The following is a 17,551-nucleotide window of genomic DNA, read 5'->3' as shown; positions in this document are numbered from 1 at the left end:
CGCAACACGGTTTCATTAAAGGGAAGTCGTGTCTGACAAATTTACTGGAGTTCTATGAGGATGTGTCTAGGGCAGTGGATAGAGGAGAGCCGGTGGATGTGGTCTTTCTGGATTTTCAGAAGGCGTTTGACAAGGTACCTCACAAGAGGTTATTGCAGAAGGTCAGGGGACATGGAGTTGGGGGTAGGGTGTTAGAGTGGATAGAGGATTGGTTGTCAAATAGGAGGCAGAGAGTGGGGGTCAATGGGTGCTATTCGGATTGGCGGATGGTGACTAGTGGGGTGCCCCAGGGGTCGGTGCTGGGGCCTCAGCTATTTACCATTTATATAGATGATCTGGAGGAGGGAACCGAGTGCAGGGTGTCGAAATTTGCTGATGACACCAAGATTGGGGGAACGGCAAATTGTGCGGAGGGTGTGGAGAGTCTGCAGAAGGATCTAGATAGGCTGGGCGAATGGGCCAGGAAATGGCAAATGGAATTTAATGTTGGCAAGTGTGAGGTGGTCCACTTTGGTAGGAAGAATGGTAGGAAGGACTATTACTTACGTGGCGAAAAACTGCAGCAGGCGACGGTGCAGAGGGACCTCGGGGTCCTTGTGCATGAGTCGCAAAAACCCAGCTTGCAGGTGCAGCAGGTGGTCAGGAAGGCGAATGGGATGCTGGCCTTCATAGCGAGGGGGATTGAATATAAAAGTAGGGAGGTCTTGCTGCAGCTGTATAGGGCATTGGTGAGGCCGCAGCTGGAGTACTGTGTGCAGTTTTGGGCGCCGCACCTGCACAAGGATATTTTGGCCCTGGAGGGAGTGCAGAGGAGGTTTACTAGGCTGATACCGGAGTTGAGGGGATTGAGCTATGAGGAGAGGCTGAATAAACTAGGCTTGTACTCGTTAGAGTTTAGAAGAATGAGGGGAGATCTCATTGAGACGTATAAGATGATGAATGGGATGGATAGGATAGAGGTGGAGAGACTCTTCCCGCTCAAAAAAGACAGTAGGACTAGGGGGCACAGCCTCAAGATAAAGGGGAGGCGGTTTAGAACGGAGTTGAGGAGGAACTTCTTCACTCAAAGGGTGGTGAATCTCTGGAATTCTCTGCCCGTTGAAGTGGTGGAGGCTGCCTCGCTAAATATTTTTAAGAAGCGGGTTGATGGGTTTTTGATAAGAGAGGGGATTAAGGGTTATGGGGAGAGGGCGGGAAAGTGGAACTGAGCCACGACAGATCAGCCATGATCTTATTGAATGGCGGGGCAGGCTCGAAGGGCTAGATGGCCTACTCCTGCTCCTATTTCTTATGTTCTTATGTTCTTATGTTCTTATATCGCGTGTATGCCCCTTGTTGGACACGAGGTGGACCGACTAAAACCTGTGAATGAAAAGAGAAAAAACATTATTATCATACTATACCCATTTACATTACCAGGGACGCCCCAATGCTAACGACCCTTATTTAAAAGGATCTCCTATATCCACCCATCTCCAACTCAGTCATGTGCCTGTCTAAGTTACTCTTAAAGAACTCTAGTGAGTTTGCCTCCACCACCTTACTTGGCAGAGCATTCCATACCCCCACTATCCTCAGTGGATGAAGTTGGACTGAATGGTCTTTCTCATCCCAGTCTTTCTTGTTTAAAGCAAGATTGAAACATAAAATCTACCATTGCAAGTATGCAGTGATGTATCAGTCCCTCATTGGGTATTAGGCTTACCTCTGAGACAGAAGGCTGTAGATTTAAGCCCCACTCGAGCTGGTACTGTCAGTGTGGTACTGGGATAGTGCTCTCCTATCAGAGGGACTGTCTTTCAGTGGACACTTTAAACCAACATCTCTTTGGCTTTTTGTAAAGATCCCATGGGACTATTCTTGGGCGAGAAAATCAGGGAATGCTCCTTGTTGTTTTGGCCAATATTTAATGCCTCAACCAACATCAGTACAATCGATTATTTGATCATTAACACATTGGGGTGGGATTTTACAGCCTCGTTCATCCTGAAACCATAAAATCTCACCCAAGGTCAACCTTTTTCCCGTTGTCCGCCCCTCACCCGCTCTGATTCCTGTGGTGGGCGGGGTGGTAAAATTCTAGCCATTGTTCTTTTCAAAGCCTTGCTGTGTGCAAATTGGCTGCTCTGCTTTCTACTCTCAACAGAGCTTACATGCCAAAGTAATTTGTCACAAAGAGCAGAGGAGTGTCATGGGGATGTGAAAGGCACTATATAAATGCAAGTCTTTATTTTTTATCTTTTAATTTGACTTCTCAGTGAATGATATTTAGCTATAGGAAGATCTAAAATACAGTTTTATCAGGAGTGTCACTCATTAGAGTTCATGAATAAGAACTGTGACTGATTTGCCCTTCCTTATACAGGGACTCTGAGGCCATTGTGTGGCCACCTCATATTCAAGGCTGACATCATACGACTTGCCACAATTAAACGTGAATCTCCCTGTCCATATTACTCAATGGGTAAACTTGCTCAGTCATTGAGTGGCACAGTGGCACAGTGGTTAGCACAGCTGCCTCACAGTACCAGAGACTGGTGTTCAATTCCGGCCTAGGTAACTGTGCGAAGTTTGCATGTTCTCCCCGTGTCTGTGTGGGATTCCTCGGGGTGCTCCGCTTTCCTTCCACAGTCCAAAGAGGTGCATTGGCCGTGCTAAATGACCACATAGTGTCAAGGAGGTTAGCAGGGTAAATACATGGTGTTATGTGGTTTGGGCCTAACTGTTGTCAGTGCAGGCTGGATGGGCCGAATGGCCTCTTTCTGCACTGGAGGGATTCTATGATTGTTTGATTGGACTCTTGCACTATCAATTGTATTTCCTAAGAGCTGTTAAACTGAATGCTGCTGATATGACAGGCCATCCTGTTTTTGTTTCATAAAGTTTAATCTATTTATCTGTGAGTGTCTATATAAGATGAAAAAAAGTACTGTTGCGAAATGGTTCTATGATTCTATGAAGTAAGTGTGTCCAGTCTGAGCCAAGATCCATAAATCCCAATGTAATTTTGTTGATGTTAAGAATGTGTTTACTTGATGATAATTAAAGATATTTTACAATACGTGTTAGTTGCTTGAAGATTATTTTGGTGTTTGCTGGTTTATATCAGAAATAGCCCTGTTCCTCAGGACCCTGGGGTCTGGTTTATCAAAACCTTGTCAAAGTGAAGTCAAGAAGAAATTAGACATAGCTCTTGGGGCCAAAGGGATCAAGGGATATGAGGGGAAGGCGGGGTCAAGATATTGAATTCGATGCTCAGCCATGATCAAAATGAATGGCCAAGCAGGCTCGAAGGGCCGAATGGCCTACTCCTGCTTCTAGTTTCTATGAAAGTAATAGAGCATCGGAGCAGAAATAAGATAGATAAAGTCTGACAAATTTACTGGCGTTCTATGAGGATGTGTCTAGGGCGGTGGATAGAGGAGAGCCGGTGGATGTGGTCTTTCTGGATTTTCAGAAGGCGTTTGACAAGGTGCCTCACAAGAGGTTATTGCAGAAGGTCAGGGGACATGGAGTTGGGGGTAGGGTGTTAGCGTGGATAGAGGATTGGTTGTCAAATAGGAGGCAGAGAGTGGGGGTCAATGGGTGCTATTCGGATTGGCGGTTGGTGACTAGTGGGGTGCCCCAGGGGTCGGTGCTGGGGCCTCAGCTATTTACCATTTATATAGATGATCTGGAGGAGGGAACCGAGTGCAGGGTGTCGAAATTTGCTGATGACACCAAGATTGGGGGAAAGGCAAATTGTGCGGAGGGTGTGGAGAGTCTGCAGAAGGATCTAGATAGGCTGGGCGAATGGGCCAGGAAATGGCAAATGGAATTTAATGTTGGCAAGTGTGAGGTGGTCCACTTTGGTAGGAAGAATGGTAGGAAGGACTATTACTTACGTGGCGAAAAACTGCAGCAGGCGACGGTGCAGAGGGACCTCGGGGTCCTTGTGCATGAGTCGCAAAAACCCAGCTTGCAGGTGCAGCAGGTGGTCAGGAAGGCGAATGGGATGCTGGCCTTCATAGCGAGGGGGATTGAATATAAAAGTAGGGAGGTCTTGCTGCAGCTGTATAGGGCATTGGTGAGGCTGCAGCTGGAGTACTGTGTGCAGTTTTGGGCGCCACACCTGCGCAAGGATATTTTGGCCCTGGAGGGAGTGCAGAGGAAGTTTACTAGGCTGATACCGGAGTTGAGGGGATTGAGCTATGAGGAGAGGCTGAATAAACTAGGCTTGTACTCGTTAGAGTTTAGAAGAATGAGGGGAGATCTCATTGAGACGTATAAGATGATGAATGGGATGGATAGGATAGAGGTGGAGAGACTCTTCCCGCTCAAAAAAGACAGTAGGACTAGGGGGCACAGCCTCAAGATAAAGGGGAGGCGGTTTAGAACGGAGTTGAGGAGGAACTTCTTCACTCAAAGGGTGGTGAATCTCTGGAATTCTCTGCCCGTTGAAGTGGTGGAGGCTGCCTCGCTAAATATTTTTAAGAAGCGGGTTGATGGGTTTTTGATAAGAGAGGGGATTAAGGGTTATGGGGAGAGGGCGGGAAAGTGGAACTGAGCCACAACAGATCAGCCATGATCTTATTGAATGGCGGGGCAGGCTCGAAGGGCTAGATGGCCTACTCCTGCTCCTATTTCTTATGTTCTTATGTTCTTATGTTCAATATAAGTGCATGCAATGGAGCCCTTGTCAATCTAATTAACTGTTTTTTGTTAAGATTGAGATAAGTCAGAACTTTTTTTATTCATTCATGGGATGTGCGTGTCACTGGTTGGCCAGCATTTATTGCCCATTCTCAGTTGCCCAAGGGCAGTTTAGAGTCAACCACATTGCTGTAACTCTGGAGTCACATTTAGGCCAGACCGGATAAGGACAGCAGATTTCCTTCCCTAAAGGATATCAGTGAACTAAATGGGTTTTTCCAGCAATCGACAATGGTTTCATGGTCATCAGTCGATTCTTAATTCCAGATATTTTTTAGTGAATTTAAATTCCACCATTTGGCATGATGGGATTCGAATCCAGGCCCTCAGAATTTTAGCTGAGTTTCTGGATTAAAAGTCTAGTGATAATACCACTCAGCCATTGCCTCCCCCTTGATAGAAGTAAATGAGTGGATGTGGTATACTTGAATTTCAGTTAAGGCCTTTGATTCAGTTCAACTTTGATATCAAAAATCGAGTGGGAATATTTTATAATGTTTAATCAATCGATCAGTAACACCCAGCGGATGGTGAGACAGTGATCATCAGCAGCATGGGAAAAGGTTGGCTGTGGGTTCCCACAGGGATCTGTTTTTGGGGCCTTGTTGAATATCTGCACAAATGATCTGGAGTTCACTATAGGAAAGACGTAGAAGCTATTGTAAGGGTACAGAGGAGATTTACAAGGATGTTGCCTGGACTGGGAGGCATGCCTTATGAAGTTAGGTTGAGGGAGCTGGGTCTCTTTTCCCTGGAGAGACGAAGGTTGAGAGGCGACCTGATAGAAGTTTATAAAATGTTGAGAGGAATAGATAGGGTGGATTCTCAGAGGCTATTTCCCCGGGTTGAAATGGTCGCTACGAGAGGACACAGATTTAAGGTGCGGGGAGGAAAGTACAGAAGTGATGTTAGGGATAAGTTTTTCACTCAGAGGGTGGTGAGTGAATGGAATCGGCTGCCGTAGGTGGTGGTGGAGGCGAACTCGCTGGGGTCTTTTAAAAGACTTCTGGATGAGTATATGGGGTTTTATGGGATTGGGGGTTATAGATAGGTCTATAGATTGGTAGGTGTTGATGTGATCGGCGCAACTCGTGGGCCGAAGGGCCTGTTTGCGCTGTAGTGTTCTATGTTCTATGTTCTATGTTAGCATTCACAAACCCAATGGCTAAAATACAGATGACACAAAGCAAATGAAGACCCCATCACTGAACAGGATGCTCTAAAGTTTTGGTCACCTGTCCAATTAGCTCCTTAAGGAGCTGAGAGTGTCAAATTTTGCTTGCTGACAAAATCATTAGGGGGAGGCAATGGCCTGTTAGTCCAGAAACTCAGCTAATGTTCTGGGGACCCAGGTTCGAATCCCGCCACGGCAGATGGTGGAATTTGAATTCATTAAAAATATCTGAAATTAACAATTTACTGATGACCATGAAAGCATTGTCGATTGTCGGAAAAATCCACCTGGCTCATTAAAGTCCTTTAGGGAAAGAAATCTGCCATCCCTACCTGGCCTGGCCTACATGTGATTCCAGAACCACAGCAAAGTAGTTGACTCTCCACTGTCCTCTGAAACGTCAAGCAAGCCACTCAGTTCAAGGGCAACTACGGATGGGCAATAAATGCTGTAAGAAGTCTCACAACACCAGGTTAAATTCCAACAGGTTTATTTGGTAGCAAACGCCACTAGCTTTCGGAGCGCTGCTCCTTTGTCAGGTGAGTGGGAGTTCTGTTCACAAACAGGGCATATAAAGACACAAACTCAATTCACAGAATAATGATTGGAATGTGAATCTTTACAGCTAATCAAATCTTAAAGGTACAGATAATGTGAGTGGAGAGAGCATTAAGCACAGGTTAAAGAGATGTGAATTGTCTCCACAGTTAGTGAGATTATGCAAGTCCAGGCAAGTCATGGGGGTTACAGATAGTGTGACATGAACCCAAGATCCCAGTTGAGGCTGTCCTCGTGTGCGAAACTTGGCTATCAGTCTCTTCAGCGATTCTGCGCTGTCGTGTGTTGTGAAGACCGCCTTGGAGAATGCTTACCCGAAGATCAGAGGCCGAATGCCCATCTTTGCTGAAGTGTTCCCCAATAGGAAGAGAACAGTCTTGCCTGGTGATTGTTGAAAGGGGTTCATCCATTGCTGTAGCGCCTGTATGGTCTCCCCACTGTACCATGCCTCGGGACATCCTTTCCTGCAGCGTATCAGGTAAACAATACACATTTCTTTAACCTGTGCTTAATGCTGTCTCCACTCACATTGTCTGTACCTTTAAGTCTTGATTACCTGTAAAGATCGCATTCCAACCATTATTTTGTAAATTGAGTTTGTGTCTTTATATGCCCCATTTGTGAACAGGACTCTCACTTACCTGACGAAGGAGCAGCACTCTGAAAGCTAGTGGCATTTGCTACCAAATAAACCTGTTGGACTTTAACCTGGTGTTGTGAGACTTCTTACTGTGTTTACCCCAGTCCAATGCCAACATCTCCACATATAAATGCTGGCCAGCCAGTGATGCCTATGTCCCATGAATGAATTTTTAACCTGAGGATGTTTACAATGTAAAAGGTGGTGCTATATAAATTCAAGATGTTGTGTTTAAATTTATTTGGGAATTGGATTAAATTACAGAATGCTATGGACGATTTTGCATTGTTATCCTCCCGACACTGAAATATCTCTCCTTGCTTTCTTGGTGTTACCGGACTATGGGCAGGATTTTACAGCCTTGCTCAGGTGAGACCAGAAATTCCTGCCCACAGTCAACGGCGATTTCCTTTCTTGAACCCTCGCCTGCGCTGCTTCTGTGGCAGGCAAGGTGGTAGAGTTCTGGCCTAGGGGTTTGGGAGGGCAACTCTGCAGCTTCAGACACCACGTCTGCCACTGTTTGACAGGTCACTAATGTGACTGATACCGCTATTGCCTTCCCACGTCCAGCCCTGTGGTGGGGGTAGAGGCTACATTATAAATAGCAACAAACGGGGGGAGAGGGGGCAGTTTTCCCATCCCACTCACCACAGGAATCGTTGCAGGTGAGGGACGGACTGTGCAAAGGTCCATTGACCTCGAAAGGGATTTTCTGATTTTGGAGCAAGTGTGGCTGGAAAATTCCACCCACTGTCATCCATGTACCAGTACATCCCTGATCATAAACTCAGGAGACTACACCTGCAAGCTTATGCCCGTCTCTCATCCAGACTTGAAACGTTGGCTCTATTCTCTTTCCACAGATGCTGTCAAACCTGCTGAGATTTTCCAGCATTTTCTGTTTTCGTTTCTTAAGAACATAAGAAATAGGAGCAGGAGTAGGCCATCTAGCCCTTTGAGCCTGCCCCGCCATTCAATAAGATCATGGCTCATCTGAAGTGGCTCAGTTCCACTTTCCCGCTTTCTCCCCATAACCCTTAATTCCCCTGTTGATCAAAAACCTATTTACCCAAGTCTCAAATATATTTAGCCAGGTAGCCTCCACCACTTCAACGGGCAGAGAATTCCAGAGATTCACCACCCTTTAAGTGAAGAAGTTCCTCCTCAACTCCGTTCTAAACTGCCCCCACCCAATCTTGAGGCTGTGCCCTCTAGTCCTACTGTCTTTTCTGAGCGAGAAGAATCTCTCTACCTCGACCCTATCCATCCCTTTCATTATCTTATACATCTCTATAAGATCCCCCCCATCCTTCCAAACTCCAACGAGTACAGACCCAGTGTATTTAATCTCTCTTCATAGTCTAACCCCCTCATCTCCGGTATCAGCCTATTGAACCTCCTCTGCACTCCCTCCAAGGCCAAAATATCCTTGCGCAAGTGCGGCGACCAAAACTGCACACAGTACTCCAGCTGCGGCCTCACCGGTGCCCTACACAGTTGCAGCAAGACCTCCCTGCTTTTATATTCTATCCCCCTCGCTATAAAGGCCAGCATCCCATTCGCCTTCTTGATCACCTGCTGCACCTGCAGGCTGGGTTTTTGCAGCTCATGCACAAGGACCCCCAGGTCCCTCTGCACCGTAGCATGCTGCAGCTTTTCGCCCTTTAAATAGTAATCTCTCCTACTATTATTTCTGCCAAAGTGGACAACCTCACACTAGCTAACATTGTACTCCATCTGCCAGGTCCCTGCCCACTCGCCCAGCCTATCCAGATCCCTCTGCAGACTTTCCACACCCTCCGCACAATTTTCTTTTCCACTCATCTTTGTGTCATCAGCAAATTTCGTCACCCTACACTCAGCCCCCTCCTCCAGATCATCTATATAAATGGTAAATAGCTGAGGCCCCAGCACCGATCCCTGGGGCATGCCACTAGTCACCAACCGCCAATCAGAATAGCACCCATTGATACCAACTCTCTGCCTCCTATTTGACAACTAATCCTCTATCCACACTAACACCTTACCCCCAACTCCATGCCCCCTACCTTCTGAAGCAACCTTTTGTACGGCACCTTATCAAACGCCTTTCGAAAATCAAGAAACACCACATCCACCAGTTTGCCTCTGTCTACCGCACTAGTCACATCCTCATAGAAATCCAATAAATTCGTCAAACACGACTTCCCCTTTACGAATCCGTGCTGCGCCTGCTCTATCAAACCATTCCTTTCCAGGTGCCTCGCTATTTCTTCTTTGATGACGGATTCCAGCATTTTTCCAACAACAGACGTTAAACTAACTGGCCTATAATTCCCTGCCTTTTGCCTGCTATCTTTTTTAAACAGCGGCGTAACATTAGCCGTTTTCCAATCTTCCGGCACTTCCCCGGAATCCAGTGAAGTTTGGTAAATAATCACAAAGGCATCTACTATCACCTCTGCTATTTCCTTCAGATGATGTGGGAATGCCGGCATTGGACTGGCGTAAACACAGTAAAAAGTCTGACAACACCAGGTTTTAGTCCAACCGATTTATTTGATAATACAAGCTTTCGAGGGGACTGCCGCTTCGTCAGGTGAATGGAGAGTTCTGGCCTCAGACAGAGCATATAAAGCACAGACAGTTTAGAGATTACTGATTAAAATGCGAATCCTTACACCTAACCTGCTGTTCAAGTCTTAAAGTGGCCAACAATGTGAGTGGAAGGAGCACTGATCACAGGTTACAGAGATGTGTATTGTCTCCAGACAGTACAGTAAGTGAGGTTTTGCAAACCCAGGCAAGTCGCGGGGGTAACAGATAGTGCGACATGAACCCAAGATCCCTGTTGAGACCGTCCTCATGTGTGCGGAACTTGGCTATCAGTCTCTGTTCAGCGACTCTGCGCTGTCGTGTGTCGTGAAGGCCGCCTTGGAGAATGCTTACCCGAAGGTCAGACGCTGAATGCCCGTGACCACTGAAGTGTTCGCCAACAGGAAGGGAACAGTCTTGCCTGGCGATTGTCGAGCGATGTTCATTCATCCGTTGTCGTAGCGTCTGCATGGTGTCCCCAATGTACCATGCTTCGGGACATCCTTTCTTGCAACGTATCAGGTAGACAATGTTGGCCGAGTTGCAAGAGTATTTACCATGTACCTGGTGGATGGTATTCTCACGTGTGATGATGGTATCCATGTCGATGATCCGGCATGTCTTGCAGAGGTTGCTGTGGCAGGGTTGTGTGGAATTGTGGTTGGAATTGACGAAGACGAACATCTCGCCAGGGCTATCCCCACACCCCCACTTCTTGTCTTCAGACAACCACACAACCTCAAACAGACCATTTTTCGCAGCAAACTACCCAGTCTTCAGGAGAACAGTGACCACAATTCCACACAACCCTGCCACAGCAACCTCTGCAAGACATGCCGGATCATCGACATGGATACCATCATCACACGTGAGAATACCATCCACCAGGTACATGGTAAATACTCTTGCAACTCGGCCAACATTGTCTACCTGATACGTTGCAAGAAAGGATGTCCCGAAGCATGGTACATTGGGAAGACCATGCAGACGCTACGACAACGGATGAATGAACATCACTCGACAATCACCAGGCAAGACTGTTCCCTTCCTGTTGGCGAACACTTCAGTGGTCACGGGCATTCAGCGTCTGACCTTCGGGTAAGCATTCTCCAAGGCGGCCTTCACGACACACGACAGCGCAGAGTCGCTGAGCAGAGACTGATAGCCAAGTTCCGCACACATGAGGACGGTCTCAACAGGGATCTTGGGTTTATGTCGCACTATCTGTAACCCCCGTGACTTGCCTGGGTTTGCAAAACCTCACTTACTGTACTGTCTGGAGACAATACACATCTCTGTAACCTGTGATCAGTGCTCCTTCCACTCACATTGTCAGCCACTTCAGGTCTTGAACAGCAGGTTAGGTGTAAGGATTCACATTTTAATCAGTAATCTCTAAACTGTCTGTGCTTTATATGCTCTGTCTGAGGCCAGAACTCTCCATTCACCTGACGAAGAGGCAGTCCCCTCGAAAGCTTGTGAGTATTATCAAATAAATCGGTTGGACTAAAACCTGGTGTTGTCAGACTTTTTACTGTATTTCCTTCAGAACCCTGGGATGCATTCCATCCACTCCTGGGGACTTGTCCACCATCAGTCCCACTAGTCTATCAAGCACTACCTCTCTAGTGACAGTAATCACATTCAGGCCCTCAACTCCTACCATCCTTCTATCTTTAATATCCGGCAAACTATTTGCGTCCTCCTCCATGAAGACCGAGGCAAAAAAATTATTTAAGGCCTCAGCCGTTTCCTCATCTCCCACCACTAAATCCCCCCTCTCATCCTCTAAGGGTCCAACATTCACTCTAGCCAGCCTCCTCCTCTTTATATATTTGTAAAAACTCTTACTGTCCTTTTTTATATTTCAGATTCCAGCATCCGCAGTGTTTTGTTTTAGTGCCGCATTACTACTGTCAAACAGTATTCCAGATTAGAAAGACATTCACAAATTGACTGAGAAAATGTTGATACGTTTCCTAATAGATGTGACAATAATAAATCAAATCAAATCAAATGAGTTGTTTTATGGTTCACTCATTCTAGTGATACAATGTCCTGCAGCATCGGCTCGACTGACTATCCTGTTTATTTCATCTCCTGATTGGACGTTTTGTACACAGATTCTCTACGATCCTCAAAGATAATCAATCCAAAATTTAGGAATGCTTATCCATCATTGCCTCACCACCCCTCAACTCAGTGCATTCCAGAAAACAACATTCCCAGTTATAGCCTCAGAACATTGGATCATCTTAACCAATATCCACCCCTGGAACATCTATTCCCAATCAAATCCAATTTGTTTGCCTTGAACGGAATTCAAAATTTAAGATATTGAATTGAATTTTGACTTGGTGACCTATGATGCAAACAATAGAATTTTTTGTTTGTTAAGTTGGTTAAAGAGTTAAAATAGCAAACTTTAAGATTGATTAGAAACTTATTAATTGTTCACAGAGTACAGTAAATTAATGGTTATGTCAGTGGACTGGTAATCCAGAGGCCCTGCTTGTCTAAAGCAGGGGCCTCCAAACAATGGCCCATGGGCCACATGTCCTGTAGCAAATTCTCATTTCAGGTAAACATTTGTAAAATTTCAGTAAATAAAACTAATTAAAAAACGAATAGCCTGTTTTTTTCATCTGTGGTTAAGTAATTGATTATTTTGTCAGAGCATTTGCTAATGTTTGACATTTTTACTCATGAAATATCATTTCTCAGTGTAAGCATTGTTTCTTTGTAATTATCACATTTCTCTTTTGTTCTGAATCATATCACGCTGATTACAAAAATAAAATCCAAATAAAATTTTTTCATTCATTTAAATTTTATTCATTCATTTATAAAACTAATTTTTTTCTTTGGCCCGCGAAAATGTGTAAAATATACGATGTGGCCCTCGTACTGAAAGGTTTGGAGACTGCTAGTCTAAAGCATGAAGTTCAGTCCTAAGATGTCAACTGGGAAATTTAAATTCAACTAGTTAAGTAAACCTGGAATAAAAAGCTATGGTCAGTAATGGTCACAGTAACACCGGTACAGTGGCACAGTGGTTAGTATTGCTGCCTCACTGAGCCAGAGTCCTGGGTTCGGTTCCCTGCTTGTATCACTGTGTGTGCAGAGTCTGCACATTCTCACTGTGTCTGCATGGGTTTCCTCCCAGTGCTCTGGTTTCCTTGCACAGTCCAAAAGACGTGCTGGTTAGAGGCATTGGCCATGCTAAATTCTCCCCTACTGTAACCGAACAGAAGTGTGGGGACTAGGGGTTTTCACAGTAACTTCATTGCAGTATTAATCAAGCCTACTTGTGGCACCAATAAATAAGCTTAAACTTAGATTGTTATAAAAACAGCTTCATTCACTAATGTTGCTCCTTACCTGGTCTAGCCTGTATGAAACTGCCAAGTCCACAGCTCAGCTGCATCAAACCATTTGGGGAAGAAAGTCTCTCGGGCGGTACGGTGGCAGAGTGGTTAGCACTGCTGCCTCTCAGCGCCAGGAACCTGGGTTCAATTCCGGCCTCGGGTCACTGTCTGTGTGGAGTTTGCACCTGCTTCCCACGTTTGCATGAGTTTCCTCCTGGTGCTTCGGTTTCCTTCTACAATCCAAAGATATTCAGGTTAGGTTGATTGGTCATGCTAAATTGACCCTTAGTGTTGGGGGGATTAGCAGGGTAAATATGTGGGGGTTACGTGAATAGGGCCTGGATGAGATGTGGTTGATGAAAACTCGATGGGCTGATAGACCTCCCTCTGCACTGTAGGGATTCTATTCTATTCAAGAATAAAACCAGAGGTAACACCCAGCAGTGGTCCAGGCATTGGACATGATGCAGGAACCTTGGACGTACCTACACTGCAATTCTCGCCATCACCTTCTCACACTCAATTAGGGCTCACAGCATCTCATGAATGTATAAAGGAACACATGCCAATCCCCCACACAGTGCAAGCTTGTTAGGAATGCCAGCCAGAACTCTCTGCTCGCACACATCCTGCTACCACTGCCAGTAAGAATAGAGAATTTGGTGCTCAGCCAAATTTTCATCCAAAGCAGCAGGACTGGAGAATCCCAGCCCCAGGCGCAGTCAGAGAATTGGTCCCTCAATGCCTTCACTTCCTTCAAATTGTTGATGATTAAACCTGCCAAAGAATTTACAGGGAGGGAGATAACTGTGGTTTGGCAAGGATAATAAAGAGTTGTGGAACAAAAGTGAATGGATGGTGTTAAGATATAGATGAGTTCATTGAAAGGCAGAACATGCTGATGGGTTGAATGGCTTTCTCTCGTTCCTCTGCTCCTACTGCCTTAAACAATGATTCAACAGAACAAAATCTTTTCAGCATCGACTTTGCAAGAATGAAGGCAGTAGACAGGATGTTGAAAGAAAGTTGGGATTAGAAGCCGGAGTGGGGGGGGGGGGGGGGGGGGGGGGGGATGCGGACGTAGGGGAAGGTGATGTACTGGCTTGAGGATCACCAGGATAGTTGATTGAGTTGTGGAATACTACATATTTAAGCAATGGTTAAAAGAAAACAAGGATGCAATATTACCCAATCCGCTGGAGACCATGCTTTCTCCTCATGTGACCTCTAGTCCCTACTTTTATAATCATTTTCACATCCTGCCTCCCATCTAAGGAGTGGCTTTTCCTCTCTTTCTTGTCAAATCACATGCTTTTGTTACCATGATTACAGACTCAACAATGTTTCCCATGTTTGAGAGAGCTAGCAGAACCGATGCTCGTATTTTCCTCTCCTTGTTCAGATGAGCAAAGATCTCATTAAATGGCATGAATGATGTCCTCCCGTTTCTGTGTCTCCTTATAAAGTCTAACCCGTGATCTGTATTTACAGTATAGATCTTTTATATCTTCATTTGACAAATTGGTGCTAGCTTTGGGCAGTAATGAGAGAGTGATTCCTGGGATGGCAGGAGTGATGTATGAGCAGAGGTTGAGTCGGTTAGGATTATGTTTGCTGGGTTCAGAAGAATGAGGAGAAGTCTCATAGAAACCTATAAAATTCTAACAGGGTAGAGAGGGTAGATGCAGGGAGGATGTGACTAATAGGGGGATGTCCAGGGCCATATTCTAAGGAACCATTTAGGGCAGAGATGAGGAGACATTCCTTCACCCAGAGAGTGGTGAGCCTGTGGAATTCACTACCACAAAAAGCAGTTGAGGTCAAAACATTGGAGTGGCAGAGTGGCACAGTGGTTGGCACTGCTACTTCACAGCACCAGGGAGCCAGGTTCAATTCCATTGAATTGTGGAGTTTGCACATCCTCCCCATGTCTGCGCGGGTTTCCTCCCACAGTCCAAGATGTGCAGCTTAGGTGGATCAGCTATGGCAAATTACCACTTAGTGTACCAAGATTGGGAGGTTAGGGGATTAGTGGGGCTAATACGGGGGTTACAGGAATAAGGCAGGGGGTTGGGCCTGGGTAAGATGCTCTGTCAGAGGGTCGGTACAGGGTCGATGGTCCGAATGGCCTCCTTCTGCACTGTAGGGAGTCTATGATTGTGGAATGAATTTCCCCATTCCGCCCACCACAAGATGCTTACCGGGTGAGAGGCAGATCAAGGAAAGGTCTGTTGACCTCGGGCAGAGTTTTCCAGTTTCAGGATGAACGCGACAGGAAAATCCCACCCCAGATGTTTGCAAGAAGGATTAGATTTCGGTCTTGAGCAAACCGGATCAAAGGAAATGGGGGAGAAGGTGGGACAGGCAAGATTACTGGATGTTCAGTCAGGATCATAACGAATGGCAGAGCAAGCTTGAAGGGCCGAATGGCCTCCTCTGCTCCCATTTTCTATGTTTCCATGAAGAGAAGGACAGGAAGAATTCAGGGTCCAGTGTATCTTTTGTGTAAGTCTCCTTACTTGCTTTGTTTTTGAATATTTTGGGCTTGGAGTACAATTAGCCAAGCAGTCAATTATTAATACCATCTATGGAAATCACAAATAAATCAGTGTTATAGCTTTCACTACATGTTTGACAGTTACAGAAACTAAGCTGATACTTTTCACCAGCTATTGCTAATCATCTAAATACTGTCAGAATTCCACCAAGGTTGTTCCTTGACATTAGATTTAAATGTCTTTTTCTTTCCTTTCTGTTGTTAGTTAAAATAAACCATGGGCCTAAAGTGTTTTAAATGAATGTAAACGGGTGAACAAAACCCAGGCCATCACACAAACCAGCCTCCTATCTATTGACTCTATGTTTCCCACTGAATCTGAGGTCACGTACCAACTGACTCAAGATCAGCTTCTTCCCTGCTGCCAAGAGACGTTTGATTGGACCTAATATATATTAATCTGATCTTTCTCTACACCCTAGCTATGAATATAACATTATATTCTGTATCCTCTCCTTTCCTTCTCTATGAACGGTATACTTTGTATAGCACGCAAGAAACAATGCTTTTCACTGTACACTAATACACGTGACAATAATAAATCAAATCAAATCAAAACGCAAGTTGACATTGCAGGTGTGACTTTTCATCCAAAAGCCCCGAAACTGGGATATTGTTCAAGAGCTGATTGATCTGCTACATGTTTCCATCATTTTGTTTCTTGAGAGTTGTCAGGAAGAAGGACAGCGAAGGTTTGGCAGGGTGGGGGGGAGGGTGGGGTGGAAAACACAAGAGGGTGCAACAGCCACTGAACCTTAAGGGGAAGGTGCCCAAACTCAGAAGGGGGCTTCTGTTGGAGACACCCGCTCCTCCTCCTCTTCCCATCTGAGATCTAAGCCTATTGTTTTCCAGGCCACCCCCCTCCCCCCACCCCCAGCCCTACCTCCAGGTACCCCCCACCGCACTCCCCCAACTCCACCTCCACCCCAACATGCCAGTCAAATCCTCCAACCAGCCTAAAAATTGAGGCTGGGGCGGGAATTGGGAATTGGGAATTGGCATAAAGTCACTGCAAGGCTGGGATGGATAGGAACTCAGAGAAAATCCCATTCCTTCAATTTCCCTCAAGTTCCCTCCCTCCCTGCCAAAAACCTTTCAGCTGGGGAATGTGAAATTAGACCAAATACACTCACACACACACGTATGTGCACACACAAATATGTGTGCACACACACGCATGCATGCACACATACATGTGTGCACACACACAAGCATGCATGCACACACATACAGTGTGCAATCACACACATGCAGTGTGCATGCACACATACACACAGGGTACACATGTACACACACACACATGCACCACAGACATGCATGCGCTTGCACACACATACATATGCGTGCACGCAAAATGATGGCACAGTTGAAAAGGGAACACATTGTGTAAAGGATTTGATGTGAAATCATTCAATTATACTGCATTTGTGGCGCCTCAGATGCAAGTCAATCTTTAGATTATTTCAATGATTCTGCACTCTTTTCAATTTACTCATTCAGATCTCAGTGGGGGGTCTCAGCTCTGGTGGGTTACAAATCCCATTTGAGACACTGCGCAGAGACTGTCTCCACCCGAGGTCTCATAATCATTGTTTTGATGTCCTAAACACTTCCAATAAATCATCCGACAAACCCAATCAAGTCCAGATAATTCCAGCCCTGATCCTGACACATAATTCAAATGTATTGCTGCTACTCATTCCCGATATACCGACATCTCAACACACTGGTAATCCCCAAAGTACAAAGCATCAATGCGATGGTGAGCAGTTATAGACTTGTCAGGATTAAGTGGTGTTGAGGTTTATTGCATGATCAAAGCATAGATCACAGCAAAGCAAAATCATATTCTTCCTTCTTATAAAAATAATATTAAGTATTTTCTATTTGCTTCATTAGGTTTTGCAAATCAATGCTAGAAAATAAAACGAAAATAGACATTTTGATCAAATCAAATCTGCTCTAAGAGACTATTATTTAAATCAGTG

The sequence above is a fragment of the Carcharhinus amblyrhynchos genome, chromosome 27 (assembly GCF_965287045.1).
Source record: "Carcharhinus amblyrhynchos chromosome 27, sCarAmb.v2.hapA, whole genome shotgun sequence".
NCBI lineage: Eukaryota > Metazoa > Chordata > Chondrichthyes > Carcharhiniformes > Carcharhinidae > Carcharhinus > Carcharhinus amblyrhynchos.
This window is presented reverse-complemented; position numbering follows the sequence as displayed.